General features: G+C 45.2%; 1 pseudogene; it reads right to left on the bottom strand.

The window, feature by feature from the left end:
- Positions 1-15,456: 15,456 nt before the first annotated feature.
- LOC139541844 (ceramide synthase pseudogene) lies at positions 15,457-17,356 on the bottom strand (annotated as a pseudogene).
- Positions 17,357-17,772: the final 416 nt, after the last annotated feature.

Here is a 17,772-nt window from a genome sequence, read left to right on the forward strand (position 1 = left end):
AATTAACAGTAAACATTACACATACAGAAGTTTCAAAACAATAAAGACATTACAAATGTTATATTATATATATACAGTGTTGTAACAATGTACAAATGGATAAAGCACACAAGTTAAAATAAATAAGCATAAATATGGGTTGTATTTACAATGGTGTTTGTTCTTCACTGGTTGCCCTTTTCTTGTGGCAACAGGTCACAAATCTTGCTGCTGTGATGGCACACTGTGGAATTTCTCCCAGTAGATATGGGAGTTTATCAAAATTGGATTTGTTTTCAAATTCTTTGTGGATCTGTGTAATCTGAGGGAAATATGTCTCTCTAATATGGTCATACATTGGGCAGGAGGTTAGGAAGTGCAGCTCAGTTTCCACCTCATTTTGTGGGCAGTGTGCACATAGCCTGTCTTCTCTTGAGAGCCATGTCTGCCTACGGCGGCCTTTCTCAATAGCAAGGCTATGCTCACTGAGTCTGTACATAGTCAAAGCTTTCCTTAAGTTTGGGTCAGTCACAGTGGTCAGGTATTCTGCCACTGTGTACTCTCTGTTTAGGGCCAAATAGCATTCTAGTTTGCTCTGTTTTTTTGTTAATTCTTTCCAATGTGTCAAGTAATTATCTTTTTGTTTTCTCATGATTTGGTTGGGTCTAGTTGTCCTGGGGCTCTGTGGTCTCTCTCTCTCTCTCTCTCTCTCTCTCTCTCTCTCTCTCTCTCTCTCTCTCTCTCTCTCTCTCTCTCTCTCTCTCTCTCTCTCTCTCTCTCTCTCTCTCTCTCTCTCTCTCTCTCTCTCTCTCTCTCTCTCTCTCTCTCTCTCTCTCTCTCTCTCTCTCTCTCTCTCTCTCTCTCTCTCTCTCTCTCTCTCTCTCTCTCTCTCTCTCTCTCTCTCTCTCTCTCTCTCTCTCTCTCTCTCTCTCTCTCTCTCTCTCTCTCTCTCTCTCTCTCTCTCTCTCTCTCTCTCTCTCTCTCTCTCTCTCTCTCTCTCTCTCTCTCTCTCTCTCTCTCTCTCTCTCTCTCTCTCTCTCTCTCTCTCTCTCTCTCTCTCTCTCTCTCTCTCTCTCTCTCTCTCTCTCTCTCTCTCTCTCTCTCTCTCTCTCTCTCTCTCTCTCTCTCTCTCTCTCTCTCTCTCTCTCTCTCTCTCTCTCTCTCTCTCTCTCTCTCTCTCTCTCTCTCTCTCTCTCTCTCTCGTGTTAATGTCACCTATCCCAGCTCTTTCTGACACCTACCCATGGGCCCCTTCTCTTTCCATTTACTTTAACCAGCAGGACGTCCATTAGCGTTGAAAAGTAGTTCAAATTTGGTCAGTCCATCCTGGACTTGATGTTAATGGACTAGACCAAATCTGAATTTATCAAAGACGTATGTTTCACAGGTTTGGACAGCACAGTACAGCATATTACTGTACAGTGAGTAGAGCACAGTAAAGTACAGTACATTGAGTAGAGTGCAGTCCAATACAATATGTGGAATTGCCCCACACAAAAATAGACAAAACTTCTGAAATATTTTGAATGTATTTATTCTTGCTTAACTTACACAGGGGAACAATTTACCCTTTTGTGTATTTTTGTGTGCAAACCATGCTCTTATTTGTGAACTTCCTTGTTCAGGGTGTTGTTTTTATGCACCTACCAAAGACTAGGCCTATTTACGTTTCCTAAAGTTGAGCGTGATGGTACCTGCTTTCTTCACAAAATGGATGGCATTATTTAACATTGTGTGATGTTATTTGTGGCATTTGTCCTTGTGTTTGTTGAACTAATGTGATAGCTAGTCCCCCCTTGCCCTGCCCTTCAAGTCCAAAGGGGTTTTCCCTTGAAAGTGAAGGAAAAGCCTTGTCCTTGTTTTGAAGGCAGGCAACCAATCAGGTTATCTATCTGTTGTTGCTGTCAGCTGAAAGTGGCTGGAGGATAAACTGAAGGACAGTGGGTCAGGGTGAGAACCAGAGGGTGATGTTGATTTCAGGCCTAGATCATGTCTAGAACAGAGTAGTTGAATGGTAAACATTTAACCATGTCGGATTTCCCCATGTTTCAAAAGTCCAAACTGAAGTCAATATGTAATGTGAACAAACATTCATTCTCACACATATATAAATATTATGGTTCCATGATACTGCACATTGTGTTAATTTCCAGAAAAATACATGGTGCCAAATTTTCCACTTAAATTGTTCACTCATGAAGCACTATTTTAGAACTGGTGAGGAAAGGTGTAAGGTTTTGGTGTGAATTGAAAAGCTTTAAGCTGTGTAAAGTGAATTGAAAAGGGATAGTTTATTGGCCAGATATGTTTACATTGGACATTCCACTGCTGTCACAGGCTTTGATTGACCATGCTCTTTGAGTGCTTTACACTGCAGCTAGTCACTATTAGAGCTGCCTACCAACCGTTTACTGTTCACACACACACACACACACACACACACACACACACACACACACACACACACACACACACACACACTCTAGCCACCCCCCTAACAATGCTCCCCCTGTCCCACTCACATTCCCACTGCTCGCTGCTAGAGCTCTTTCCTTAAACAAATATTAGAGAGGATTGGTGACAACACTGGCCTTGTAAGTTGCAACCACTTTCCCTGACTTGTTCTGCAATGAGAAAGTAGGCCTAAATAATCTACACAGTGATATTTTGGTGGGAATACAATGTATATTTATTCTATGTGATTGCTTTATCAATGGATTGCTCAGTGCTGGCTGATAGTAGGCTATAGCAACATCACAGTCTGAGTTGTATTGTATGATATCTGGCATCCAGATTACCAGGCTAGTTAGAAACCAGGCTGTAACCACTAACTATGACCAGGCTAACTCAATAGTTGCCATGCTGGTTACTTTGTTTTGTGAACAATTGTTTATTGGTTTGCAATAAGAAACAAAAACACAAACAATAAATACTACAATAAAACAGAAAGGAGGGCGGCAGGTAGCCTGGTGGTTAGAGCATTGGGCCAGTAACCGAAAGGTTGCTGGATCGAATCCCTGAGCTGACAAGGTAAAACTCTGTCATCATGCCCTTGAGCAAGGCAGTTAACCCACTGTTCCCCTGGTGCCGAAGACGTGGATGTCGATTATGGCAGCCCCCCGCACCTCTCTGATTCAGAGGGGACAAATGTGGAAGACACATTTAAGTTGAATGCATTCAGTTGTACAACTGACTAGGTATCCCCCTTTCCCAACCACAAAAATGCCAGAGTAGCTCATTGTCACGTTCTGACCTTAGTTCCCTTTTTATGTCTTTATTTTAGTTTGGTCAGGGCGTGAGTTGGGGTGGGCATTCTATGTTGTTTTTTCTATGTTTTGTTATATTGTCCTTTTCTATGTGTTTGGCCTAGTATGGTTCTCAATCAGAGGCAGGTGTCAGTCGTTGTCTCTGATTGGGAGCCATATTTAGGTAGCCTGTTTTTCATTGTGTTTTGTGGGCGATTATTTTCTGTGTAGTGGATGTCACCTTACAGAACTGTTGCGTTTTGTTCTCCTTTGTTATTTTGTTTAGTGTTCTCTGTTTAATAAATATAATGATGAACACTTACCACGCTGCGCTTTGGTCCTCACCTCATTCCAACGACGAGCGTTACACTCATAGGGCAGGAACCAGTTTCTGTTGTGTGAACATCTCCCCCTGGACAGGATGCTAGTGTCTGTATGCTGAGTGCCAAGCATTTTTAAAGTCTGTGGTTTGACTCCACCGGGTTTCGAAACCCCAACCTTCAAATCTCAGGAAGGAAACTCTGCCACTGAGTTGACTAATGTTTTACTAAAAAAAAAAAAATACAACTAGAGTATGGATCAAATGGTAGAGCATGGCGCTTGCAAAGCCAGGGTTGTGGGTTCCATTCTCACGGGGAATCAGTATGAAAATGTAAGTCACTCTGGATAAGGGATGGAGAGAAATGTACAGAATGGTTACCTAGAGGAAAATGGGGGAGGTTCATGGTTTTTCAATTTAATTAAGTCAATGGGATGGTTTAGTATATTTTTTAAATCTATTCCAGGGGAGTTTCATGTTATTTGTAATTGATGAAATGTCAATATTTCTCAGTGTTTTAGAATTTTTACTTATTAAGCTATATAAGCTATATATATATATATATATCTCTCTCAGAGGACCTGAGCCCTAGGATCATTTCTCAGGACTACCTGGCCTGATGACTCCTTGCTGTTCCCCAGTCCACCTGGCCGTGCTGCTGCTCCAGTTTCAACTGTTCTGCCTATGGAACTCTGACCTGTTCACCGGACGTGCTACCTGTCCCAGACCTGCTGTTTTCAACTCTCTAGAGACAGCAGGGGCGGTAGAGATACTCTGAATGATCGGCTATGAAAAGCCAACTGACATTTACTCCTGAGGTGCTGACCTGTTGCACCCTCGACAACCACTGTGATTATCATTTGACCCTGCTGGTCATCTATGAACATTTGAACATCTTGGCCATGTTCTGTTATAATCTCCACCCAGCACAGCCAGAAGAGGACTGGCCACCCCTCATAGCCTGGTTCCTCTCTAGGTTTCTTCCTAGGTTTTGGCCTGTCTAGGGAGTTTTTCCTAGCCACCGTGCTTCTACACCAGCATTGCTTGCTGTTTGGGGTTTTAGGCTAGGTTTCTGTACAACACTTTGTGACATCAGCTGATGTAAGAAGGGCTTTATAAATACATTTGATTTGATATATCAATGTGTGCCTGATGCCGCCCCTCATCTCTGATTCTCCGCTGGGTGTGCAATATCAATTGCGCTTATGGGCCATTTTGGATGGTCTCAATCAAATTATCCATAGCCTATAGGCTACGAAGTGCATGCTCAGAGAAGCACAGAGCAAAGTTATATTTCTAAGATAGCTGCTGGGATGGTGTAAATAAAACTTGGCTGCATTACACACTGCCAGTGGCGGTTCTAGCTTGTATAGCTCCCTGGGCGAACTCTCCATTCAGCACCCCCCACCCCCCATAACATTTAAAACTATATAAATATAAAGATATACACAAAAATAGACTCATAAATATCAAAAAGAAGTAACAAAGACAAATAGAAATATATTATAGTATATAAATACAAATAAAAAAGATAATTGAATTATTACACTTACCCTATTGCTAACAAAAAACACACAAATAAAACTAAATTGCACAAATCCTATATCAAACAAATACAAAAATAGAATAACTCACTTATAAAGAAGAGAACCTGATTATTGCACTACAAACAAGAAACACAATCTAAATTGCACAACTATTTGCATTACTAATTGCATTAGTACTGTACAAAGTTTGAGGTGCGCTATTTGATAGATTCCCCCTTACCTCTGGCTTCCAGTGGGAAGGCCTGAGGTCAACCTACCACCGCCTCCTCCCCATCTCGTACTTCTGAGTGGAAGACCTTCCCAGGCAGTAGCCTGCCTAGCTCACAAACATGTCATGCATGTTAACACCAGAAGCCTCCTCCCTAAGTTTGTTTTATTCACTGCTTTAGCACACTCTGGCAACCCTGATGTCCTAGCCGTGTCTGAATCCTGTTTTAGGAAGGCCACCAAAAATCCAGAAATTTCCATCCCCGACTACAACATTTTCCAACAAGTTAGAACTGCCAAAGGGGACAGAGTTGCAATCTACTGCAGAGATAGCCTGCAGAGTTCTGTCATACTATCCAGGTCTGTGCCCAAAGAATTCAAGCTTCTACTTTTAAGAATCCACCTTTCCAGAAACAAGTCTCTCACCATTGCCGCTTGTATAGACCCCCCTCAGTCCCCAGCTGTGCCCTGGACACCATGTATGAATTGATTGCCCCCCATCTATCTTCAGAGTTTGTACTGTTAGGTGACCTAAACTGGGATATGTTTAACATCCCGTCCGTCCTACAATCTAAGCTAGATGCCCTCAATCTCACTCAAATTATCAAGGAACCTACCAGGTACAACCCTAAATCCGTAACCATGGGCACCCTCATAGATATCATCCTGACCAACTTGCCCTCTAAATACACCTCTGCAGTCTTCCAGGATCTTAGCGATCACTGCCTCATTGCCTGCGTCCATAATGGGTCTGCGGTCAAACGACCACCCCTCATCACTGTCAAACGCTCCTTAAAACACTTCAGCGAGCAGGCCTTTCTAATCGACCTGTCCCGGATATCCTGGAAGGATATTGACCTCATCTCGTCAGTAGAGGATGCCTGGTTGCTCTTTAAAAGTGCTTTCCTCACCATCTTAAATAAGCATGCCCTGTTCAAAAAATTTAGAACTAAGAATAGATATAGCCCTTGGTTCACCCCAGACTTGACTGCCCTTGACCAGCACAAAAACATCCTGTGGCGTTCTGCATTAGCATCGAATAGTCCCCGCGATATGCAACTTTCCAGGGAAGTTAGGAACCAATATACACAGTCAGTAAGGAAAGCAAAGGCTAGCTTTTTCAACAGAAATTTGCATCCTGTAGCACTAATTCCAAAAAGTTTTGGGACATTGTAAAGTCCATGGAGCATAAGAGCACCTCCTCCCAGCTGCCCATTGCACTGAGGCTAGGAAACACTGTCACCACCGATAAATCTACGATAATCGATAATTTCAATAAGCATTTTTCTACGGCTGGCCATGCTTTCCAATTGGCTACCCTTACCCTGGTCAACAGCTCTGCAACCCCTGCAGCAACTTGCCCAAGCCCCCCCCCGCTTCTCCTTCACCCAAATCCAGACAGCTGATGTTCTGAAAGAGCTGCAAAATCAGCTGGGCTAGACAATCTGGACCCTCTCTTTCTAAAATGATCCGCCGAAATTGTTGCAACCCCTATTACTAGCCTGTTCAACCTCTCTTTCGCATCATCTGAGATCCCCAAAGATTGGAAAGCTGCCGCGGTCATCCCCCTCTTCAAAGGGGGAGACACTCTAGATCCGAACTGTTATAGACCTATTTCCATCCTGCCCTGCCTTTCTAAAATGTTCGAAAGCCAAGTTAACAAACAGATTACCGACCATTTTGAATCCCAAGGTACCTTCTCCACTATGTAATCTGGTTTCCGAGCTGGTCAGGGGTGCACCTCAGCCACGCTCAAGGTCCTAAACGATATCATAACCGCCATCGATAAAAGACAGCACTGTGCAGCCATCTTCATCGACCTGGCCAAGGCCGCATTCTTATCGACAGACTCAATAGCCTTGGTTTCTCAAATGACTGCCTCACCTGGTTCACCAACAACTTCTCAGATATAGTTCAGTGTGTCAAATCGGAGGGCCTGTTGTCCGGACCTCTGGCAGTCTCTATGGGGGTGCCACAGGGTTCAATTATAAGGGCCGACTCTTTTCTCTGTATACATCAATGATGTCGCTCTTGCTGCTGGTGATTCTCTTATTTACCTCTATGCAAACAACACCATTCTGTATACATCTGGCCCTTCTTTGGACACTGTGTTAACAAACCTCCAAACGAGCTTCAATGCCATGCAACACTCCTTCCGTGGCCTCCAACTGCTCTTAAATGCTAGTAAAACTAAATGCATGCTCTTCAACTGATTGCTGCCCGCACCCACCCGCCCGACTAGCATCTCTACTCTGGTTCTGACTTAGAATATATGGACAACTACAAATACCTAGGTGTCTGGTTAGACTGTAAACTCTCCTTCCAGACTCACATTAAGCATCTCCAATCCAACATTAAATCTAGAATCGGGTTCCTATTTCGCAACAAAGCCTCCTTCACTCATGCTGCCAAACATACTCTCGTAAAACTGACTATCCAACCGATCCTTGACTTCGGCGATGTCATTTACAAAATAGCCTCCAACACTCTACTCAGCAAACTGGATGCAGTCTATCACAGTGCTATCCGTTTTGGCACCAAAGTTCCATATACTACCCACCACTGCGACCTGTATGGTCTCGTTGGCTGGCCCTCCCTACATATTCGTCACCAAACCCACTGGATCCAGGTCCTCTATAATTCTTTGCTAGGTAAAACCCTGCCTTATCTCAGCTCACTGGTCACCATAGCAACACCCACCCGTAGCACGCGCTCCAGCAGGTATATTTCACTGGTCATCCCCAAAGCCAACATCTCATTTGGCTGCCTTTCCTTCCAGTTCTCTGCTGCCAATGACTGGAACGAATTGCAAAAATCACTGAAGCTGGAGACTTATATCTCCCTCTCTAACTTTAAGCATCAGCTGTCAGAGCAGCTTACCGATCACTGTACCTGTACACAGCCCATCTGTAAATAACACACCCAACTACCTCATCGCCATATTGTTATTTATCTTTTTGCTCTTTTGCACCCCAGTATCTCTACTTGCACATCATCATCTACACATCTATCACTCCAGTGTTAATGCTAAATTGTAATTACATTTGCACACACTGTACATATATTTTTCTATTGTGTTATTGACTGTGCGTTTGTTTATGTGTAACTCTGTGTTGTTGTTGTTTTGGTCTCACTGCTTTGCTTTTTCTTGACCAGGTCGCAGTTGTAAATGAGAACTTGTTCTCGACTGGCCTACCTGGTTAAATAAAGGTGAAATAAAATAAACTAGAATCAGGGCGCCCACTCCGACAAGGTTAATTGACCCACATTCCCACACAGTGACATGATATCATTGACGTGACGTGCAAATGAGCGATAGAAAACCAATCGCTCAAATGTCACCATTCCCATGTCGCCTATGCCTAAATCCGCCACTGCAATGGATATTCCATCCCTGAGCCCCGGCCTGCTCTGCTCTTGCTGATCAAAAAATAATTTGTGTGCTGCCTAACCAATGGCTGTGCTGTGTAGGGCTACGGTGGTTGTTCAGGAGAGTCAAAGGTTTTTTCCCGAAAATAATGTTTGATTAGGCCAGTCCCAAAAATGCATCTTGCTCGTGGACTAGCCTATAGCCTATGTTCTGTTCCGTTTGAGAAGTAGAGCGTGAAGATGAGAATGAGGACTGGAGGTCGACTTTGATAGCTTGTTACTACTAAAATGGATTTGATTAAAACAATATGTTTCTTGCCCATGATGTATTTATCAGAGTTATTGACCTCAAAATAAGCCAGATTGGAGTCATTTACACTGTGGTGCTAAAACTTCAAGCAGAAGCCGTGGCACAATGAATCAGAAATGTACAGCTCATGGTTCAGAAAGTAAACAAATTCCAGTAGGCATCATTCATTTCAACCGTCATCATTTTAATTAGACTTTATTAACAACAAGAGGGCTTTGTGTTGGAGCCTATTTCTTCCCTTTTAAGAAATAAGAGTTAGTCCTACCTGTTTGACTGACGAAATTAGGCTTTAGGCAGCAATATCCATAGATTTGTCGGTCAATTCCACCACACACCATGCACTCTTTAAATAGCTTACCTCCGTGTCAGTGTGGTTAAAACCAAAACTCGAAATTGGGGAGGGTATGAGAGGGTGTGCTATAGGCCTACCTTTTATTCAAGAAAATGGCAAAAGCACAGGCCTACCCCTTGTTAGCTTAATATTTTTAAGAAAATGAAACAGATCCGATGATATAATGTGAACTATAACAGCGCTTTGCCAACTTTAGCAAGTTAGCTCAGATGGTTGACTGATGTTGTGAGGTCAGAACGCTCGGCTCAACCCTACTCCTCGACCAGAGCGTCCAGTGTGTGCTCTGAAACGCTCTGAGTTTACAAATGGACAATCTGACAACACTCTGAATTCACGAACGCCTAGAGCGCACTCTGAGTGTACTCTGGGATTCCAGAGAGAATTTATGAACACACCCCATGTTAGCGCCTTTGAGTATTCCATTTATCCATTCATGACGAGAATTTGGAATCTTGTACATATAGCATTGTTTGAAATTCAGAAAATTCTGTGAACTGCTATTGGTCAATATTGCCATGGTTAGCTAACATTACTGCCATGGAATGTAGTGCCATGGTTCCATCCTCTTTATTAGGTAGTGAAACACAAAGAAAACAATAAAGCGCAAAACGACACGTGAAGCTCATGTAGTGCTCGCAGGCAACTATACATAGACAAGATCCCGCAAAGCACAATGGGGAAATGGCTGCCTAAATATGATCCCCAATCAGAGACAACTATAAACAGCTGCCTCTGATTGTGAACCATACCAGGCCAACATAGATCATAAATCACCTAGATAACCCACCCTAGTCACTGTCACGCCCCAACCAACATAGAGAATAAACAGCTCTCTATGGTCAGGGTGTGACACCTCAACGTCTCATCTTTCAGAACACATCGAGTCCTCTTGATTTACAGCGTGTCCCTCACTCGGACAAGAAAAGATTAGCAAAAGTAGGCTTTGCCAACATTTGAGGTGTCACATTGTTGTGGTAGTGTAGCTTCTGGACTGTTTGTGTGCATGTGTGTGGTGCATGTGCGTGTGAATAAGTGAGGGAAAAGTCTTCAGAGAGAGAGTCTGTATTTGGCTACCATGACCATCTCTGGTCATGTTTTTTTTTACTTTTAGACGACTCAGCCCTCTTAGATCACTGCTCATGCCCTGTGGAACCGTTAAGAACTCAGTTGAACTCCAACCCAAGACATGAATGGTTCTTTGTTAGTCCGAGTGGTTCCCCACACTTCATCTATTACGCATACAAGCTGTCTGTCACCAATAAATCAATGACTTAACAAGAGGACACAAAGACTATATGGACTTCATTAAGGATGTTAAAAAAATTAAAAAATTGTCTGTAACGGTATTCCACACATCAGACTGGTTCATATTCTAGCTGGAAATGGCCCACAAGCTGAGTAGGAATGTACTTTTTATGTTTGTTTAGTTCATATACTCCTTTAGTATGCATGCTTAGTAGGGGATTATACAAACATGATATTGATACATTTAACATTTCCTAGAATGCGGAACTAAGGCACAACAATTGCTCCATAGAAAAGTACTGTACTTTTATTAAATAAAGGTTAAAAACATGTTCTGGTCCGAAAATGCGTCAACAGGAAAGATAATTTGGTACCCTGAACCTTTTTCAAATTCACTTCTGTCGTGTCCAGGGACTGCGTACCCATTCTGGGGTTTATTAAATCTTCAAATTCCTGGTTTTAGCTCCTAATGCACAGCCCCATGTCGCAAGGATCTGTACACAAGTCTTGGAAGCTGAAAATGTCCCAGTTCTTCCATGGCCTGCATACTCACCAGACATGTCACCCATTGAGCATGTTTGGGATGTTCTGGCAACGTGTACGACAGTGTTTTCCAGTTCCCGCCAATATCCTGGGAAAACATTCCACAGGCCACAATCAACAGCCTGATCAACTCTATGCGAAGGAGATGTGTCACGCTGCATGAGGCAAATGGTAGTTACACCAGATACTGACTGGTTTTCTGATCCACACCCCTACCTTCTTTTTTAAGGTATACTACATGCCTAAAAGTATGTGGACACCTGCTCGTCGAACATCTCAATCCAAAATCATGGGCATTAATATGGAGTTGGTCCCCATTTTGCTACTATAACAGCCTCCATTCTTCCACTAGATGTTGGAACATTGCTGCAGGGACTTGCTTCCATTCAGCCACAAGAGCATTAGTGAGGTCGGCCACTGATGTTGGGCGATTAGACCTGGCTCGCAGTTGGCGTTCCAATTCATCCCAAACTTGTTTGATGGGGTTGAGGTCAGGGCTCTGTGCAGGCCAGTGAAGTTCTTCCACACCAATCTCGACAAACCCTTTCTGTATAGACCTCCCTTTGTGCACGGGTGTATTGTCATGCTGAAAGAGCAGAGGGCCTTCCCCAAACTGTTGCCACAAAGTTAGAAGCACAAAATTGTCTAGAATGTCATTGTATGCTGTAGTGTTACGATTTCCCTTCACTGGAATTAAGAGGTTTAGCCCGAACCATGAAAAACAGCCCCAGACCATTCGGGCAGGTAGATTTCTCCTGGAATCCGCCAAACCCAGATTCATCCGTTGGACTGCCAGATGGTGAAGCGTGATTCATCACTCCAGAGAACAAGTTTCTGTCACGTCCTGACCATAGAGAGTCCTTATTTTCTATGGTGGAGTAGGTCAGGGCGTGACTGGGGGGTTAGTCTAGTTTATTATATCTATGTGGGGTTCTAGGTTGGTGATTTTATATGATTCCCAATTAGAGGCAGCTAGTTCACGTTGTCTCTAATTGGGGATCATATTTAGGTAGCTTTTTTCCACCTGTGATTTGTGGGATATTGTTTTGAGTTAGTGCACGTAGCACCGCTGTAGTCACGGTTCGTTGTTAGCTTAGTCTTTATTGTTTTGTTTTGCTAAGTTTCACTTTCCAATAAATTATGTGGAACTCAACATCCGATAGTTATTCCAGCGAACGTGACAGAATATCCAACCTTAACAGGACCAAGCAGCGTGCCCAGGAGGAGATGGCATCCTGGTCTTTGGAGGAGATCGAGGAGAGAATATCCTGGACTTGGGAGGAAGTCTTGGCAAGATACGAAAGCCTGCCGTGGAAACTAACGACAGGAGAGAAGGGAGGACAGCGACGACGCCGGGGTTCACGGCCACAAGGAAAGCCCAAAAGACAGCTAAAAAAAAAAAAATGGGGGGGGGGAACATGTGGTGATCGGCGGAACCGGGTAGTGAGCCAGAGCCTGTGTGGGAGTCGATAGAAGAAGGTAATGAGAGATACCGGAGAGAGGTTGTGGAAAGGAGTATGCTGCAGCGCAGGCGCGTTGAAAAGAGCCTTCTCAGCCCGGCACCATCTGTGCCAGCTCTACGCACCAAATCTCCACTACACCTTCACAGCCCAGTACGTCCTGTGCCAACTCACCGTGCGAAGTGTGTTAAAGTTCCGGTGCCAGCTCCTCTCTTTTGCCATGCGAAGTGTGTTAAAGTTCCGGTACAATTGATGCCGGCTATACGCACCAGGTCTCCAGTGTGCCTCCACAGCCCAGTGCGTCCTGTGCTAGCTCCTCGCACTTGTCGTGCGAAGTGTGTCATCGAACCGGAACAATTGATGCAGGCTATACGCACCAGGTCTCCGGTGCGCCTTCACAGCCCAGTACGTCATGTTCCTTCTCCCCGCACTCGCCCCGAAGTGCGTGTCACCAGTCCGGTGCCACCTGTACCGGCCCCACGCATCAGGCCTCCAGTGCGCCTCCCCAGTCCGGTACGTCCTGTGCCTGCTCCTCGCACTCGCCCTGAGGTGCGTGTCACCAGTCCGGTACCACCAATGCCTGCGACGATCCCCAGTCCAGAGCTTCCGGCGACAATTCCCAGTCCAGAGCTTCCGGCGACAGTTCCCAGTCCGGAACCTCCTGAGACGGTCCACAGTCCAGAACCTCCTGAGACGGTCCACAGCCCGGAATCTCCTGCGACGGTCGACTGTCCGGAACCTCCTGCGACGGTCCACGGTCCAGAACCTCCAGCTCCAGGGCAGGAGCCTTCCTCTGCACCGATGTCCAGGCCAGGGCCGGTGTCCAGTCCCGCTCCATGGCAGGAGCTTTCCTCGGCATCTAGGTCCAGTCCAGGCACAGTGTTCAGCCTGGGTCCATGGCTGGATCCGCAGGATGAGCGGGTTCTTTGGCCCGCACCAGAGCCGCCACCAAAGATGGTGGATCCGCGAGCTGAGCGGGTTCTTCGTCCCGCACCAGAGACGCCTCCAATGCTGGCGGATTCGCTGGATGAGAGGGTTCTTCGTCCTGCACCAGAGCCGCCACCGACACTAGACACCCCCCCTAACCCTCCCTTTTGGTTTCAGGTTTTGCGGTCGGAGTCCGCACCTTTGGGGGGGGGGGGGTACTGTCATGTCCTGACCATAGAGAGTCCTTATTTTCTAATGTGGAGTAGGTCAGGGCATGACTGGGGGGTTAGTCTAGTTTATTATTTCTATGTGGGGTTCTAGGTTTGTTTTTTCTATGTTGGTGATTTTGTATGATTCCCAATTGGAGCTGGTAATCGTTGTCTCTAATTGGGGATCATATTAGGGTAGCTTTTTTCCACCTGTGATTTGTGGGATATTGTTTTGAGTTAGTGCACGTAGCACCTCTGTAGTCCCGGTTCGTTGTTAGCTTAGTCTTTATTGTTTTGTTTTGCTAAGTTTCACTTTCTAAAAAATTATGTGGAACTCAACATCCGCTGCGCCTTGGTCCGATAGTTATTCCAGCGAACGTGACAGTTTCCACTGGCGGCGAGCTTACACCATTCCAGCCGACGCTTGACATTGCGCATAGTGATCTTAGGCTTGTGTGCGGCTGCTCGGCCATGGAAACACATTTCATGAAGATCCCGACGAACAATTATTGTTCTGACGTTGCTTCCGGAGGCAGTTTGGAACTCAGTAGCGAGTGTTGCATCCGATGACAGACAATTTTTACGCGCTATGCGCTTCAGCACTCGGCGGTCACGTGGCCTACCAGTTTGCGACTGAGCCGCTGTTGCTCATAGACGTTTACATTTCACAATAACAGCACAAAAACAGAAATTGAACTGACTTGTTGGAAAGGTGGCATCCTATGACAGTGCCACATTGAAAGTCACTCAGCTCTTCAGTAAGGCCATTCTACTGCCAATATTTGTCTATGGAGATTGCATGGCTGTGTGCTCGATTTTATACACCTGTCAGCAACGGGTGTAGCTGAAATAGTTGAATCCAACCCGTCAGTTGCCATACCTGACTGGTTGCATCATCGCCTGGTATGGCAACTGCTCGGCATCTGACCGTAACGCGCTACAGAGGGTAGTGCGTACTGTCCAGTACATCACTGGGGGCTAAGCTTCCTAACATCCAGGACCTATATACTAGGCAGTGTCAGAGGAAGGCCCTAAACATTTCAAAAGCCACCCTAGTCATGGACTGTTCTCTCTGCTACCACAAGGGCAAGTGGTACCGGAGCGCCAAGTCTAGGTCCAAAAGGCTTCTGAACAGCTTCTACCCCCAAGCCATAAGACTATTGAAGACAGCTAATCAAATTCCCCCCCCCCCTAACCTGTACCCCCGCACATGGACTCGGTCCCGGTATCATCTGTATATAGCCTCGTTATTGTTATGTAAATATCTTGTGTTACTTTTTCTAAACTTTAGTTTATTTATTAAATATTTATTAACTCTATTTCTTGAACTGCATTGTTAGTTAAGCGCGCGTAAGTAAGCATTTCACGGTAAGGTCTACACCTGTTGTATTCAGCGCATGTGACAAATAACATTTGATTTGATTTGAAGTGGTGTCCACATATATTTGTATATATAGTGTATCTGTGACCAACAGATACATGTCTGTATTCCCATTCATGAAATCCATAGATTAGGGCCTAATACATTTATTTCAATTGACTGATTTCCTTATATGTACTGTAACTCAGTAAAATCTTAAATTGTTGCATGTTGTGTTTATATTTTTGTTCAGTGTAGTTGACTAAAATGGCCTAAAATGTTTTCATCATTTTGACAATAACTAGGCTAAGTGATTATCCAAATGACAAAAATGTGACTTAATCATATTCAAGACTAGACTAAATCTAAAACAGAGTGCCAAAATTAACACTGCAGCATTGTAGCCCCATTCACTTTGTCCAGGGGAGTGTGTTGCTGTTTGTAGTGGTTGAGGATCTTTCCCAGACAGACCGACGGTGTGCTGAGTTCAGCCCGTAACATGACGCCCTGAAAGTAATCCCCCTTTCCCTGTCGCCAGAACACAGAGATGGGGAAGCACACAGTGACCATGACTACGTGCTGGAGCACAATGAGGAACTTGCGTCGCAGGCCCAGGCGTTTGGCACCGCTGTCTGCTTTGTGATCCTTGACCCGTAGCTTGTACCAGTAGAACATGACCATAGCATAGATTTCATACACACAGTAGGGCATGGCAAAGAGGATGTAGGTGCTGGTCAGCCAATACTGATCCTTGATGATGTCTTCACAGGAGGAGGCAGTGATGTAACCAGTTGAGGAGGCCATGATCGCCTGAACGGAGGACACCAACCCGGTTGACACTGACCGCATCCCCTTCGCTCCACCTTAGTGCAGGGATGTACGTGAGGCATTTCTTGGAGAGCATGAACAGGCCTGGGAAGAAGACAGACCCGGCAGCCAGGGTGGTCAGGTCGGGTCAGTGCCTATTGAAACTCATGTCCTGGAGAAAGCAATTAGCGAAGGCCCAGGAGTGCCTGCTTGGATGATGTATGTTATTTTTGTCTCTTTCTCTGTCTCTTCACTTCCAACAGTGACCTAGTGTCTATGTGTTAACTATCTAAGTGTTGACAGAGTGGGCAGTGCCATTGTCTGTCATCTCTAGTTTACGACAGCCCTCTTTTGACCTGCTTCTGCTTCACCGCTGACTTTATGATAGGCGGGAGCAAATTGTTAGGTTCTGCACCAGAGTCCATCTCTGAAGTTGAAGAGACACAGATGCTACTCTCCTCACTGGCCTGTATTTGCATGTTTGTGCATGCTTGCTGACTGCTAGCACCGGCACCTGACTCCTTTGTGTCGGCTGTTTTCAATGTTTGCTGAGAACTTTTGGGGTTAGCATTGCATTCAGAGGCAATATTGGGAGGGCATGTTTTCCCTATACTGCTTGTTCCGTGCATACGACTGGAATTGGTTTGTTGAAAACTGTTGTTGTTCGTTTGCAGTCCTTCTTGGCACACCACATGGCCTAAAAACAAACAAAAAACACACGTGTATGGGTGATTCTACAGAAGTTTTGCAATTTGCAGTTTATACATTTATAAAAACAGTTAAGTCTTCAAATTTAGGATTTTTTTTTACATCATGATATTTGTAATTCAGCCCAAGGCAATAACAAACATATTGTTAAATTAATATAGTACAAACTCAATGTTTATACACCTATTTATATTGAGAGGTGGCTGTCCCAAACCCTCCAAAACTTAATGATTGAAAATAAAGCAATTCATGATTTTTAATGATTGATTTTTAACACTATTATTTAAATATAACATCTAGAGTTGTTATATTATTACATTGGAAGAAACTGATCTAATTAGTGATTTTATTTACTTTTAAACATCTTTCTCAAAAAAGATGACGGTCCACAGTCCGGAACCTCCTGAGACGGTCCACAGTCCGGAACCTCCTGAGACGGTCCACAGTCCGGAAACCTCCTGAGATGGTCCACAGATCGGAACCTCCTGCGGCGGTCCACAGTCCGGAACCTCCTGAGACGATCAACGGTCCAGAACCTCCTGCGACGGTCAATGGTCCGGAACCTCCAGCTCCATGGCCCGGAGCCTTCCCCTGCGCCGATGCCCAGTCTAAGCACGGCGTCCAGTCCAGCTCCTAGGCCAGAGTATTCTTCTGCGTTGGTGCCCAGTCCAGGCACAGCGTCCAGATACGGCGTCCAGTCCAGCTCCATGGCAGGAGCCTTCCTCTGCACTGATGTCCGGTCCAGATCTGGTGTCCAGTCCAGCTCCATGGCAGGAGCCTTCCTTGATACCGAGGTCCAGTCCAGGCACAGTGTTCAGCCCGGGTCCATGGCTGGATCCACGGGATGAGCGGGTTCTTCGGCCCGCACCAGAGCCGCCACCAAAGATGGTGGATCCGCGAGTTGAGCGGGTTCTTCGTCCCGCACCAGAGCCGCCCCCGATGCTGGCAGATCCGCGAGCTGAGTGGGGGCTACGACCTGCACCAGAGCCGCCACTGACACTAATCACCCCCCCTACCCTCCCCATTTGTTTCAGGTTTTGCGGCCGGAGTCCGCACCTTTGGGGGGGGGGGGTTACTGTCACGCCCTGACCATAGAGAGCCTTTGTTTTTCTATGGTATAGTAGGTCAGGGCGTGACTGGGGGGTTTTCTAGTTATTATTTTCTATGTGGGGTTCTAGTTTAGTT

The sequence above is a fragment of the Salvelinus alpinus genome, chromosome 17 (assembly GCF_045679555.1).
Source record: "Salvelinus alpinus chromosome 17, SLU_Salpinus.1, whole genome shotgun sequence".
Taxonomy (NCBI): domain Eukaryota; kingdom Metazoa; phylum Chordata; class Actinopteri; order Salmoniformes; family Salmonidae; genus Salvelinus; species Salvelinus alpinus.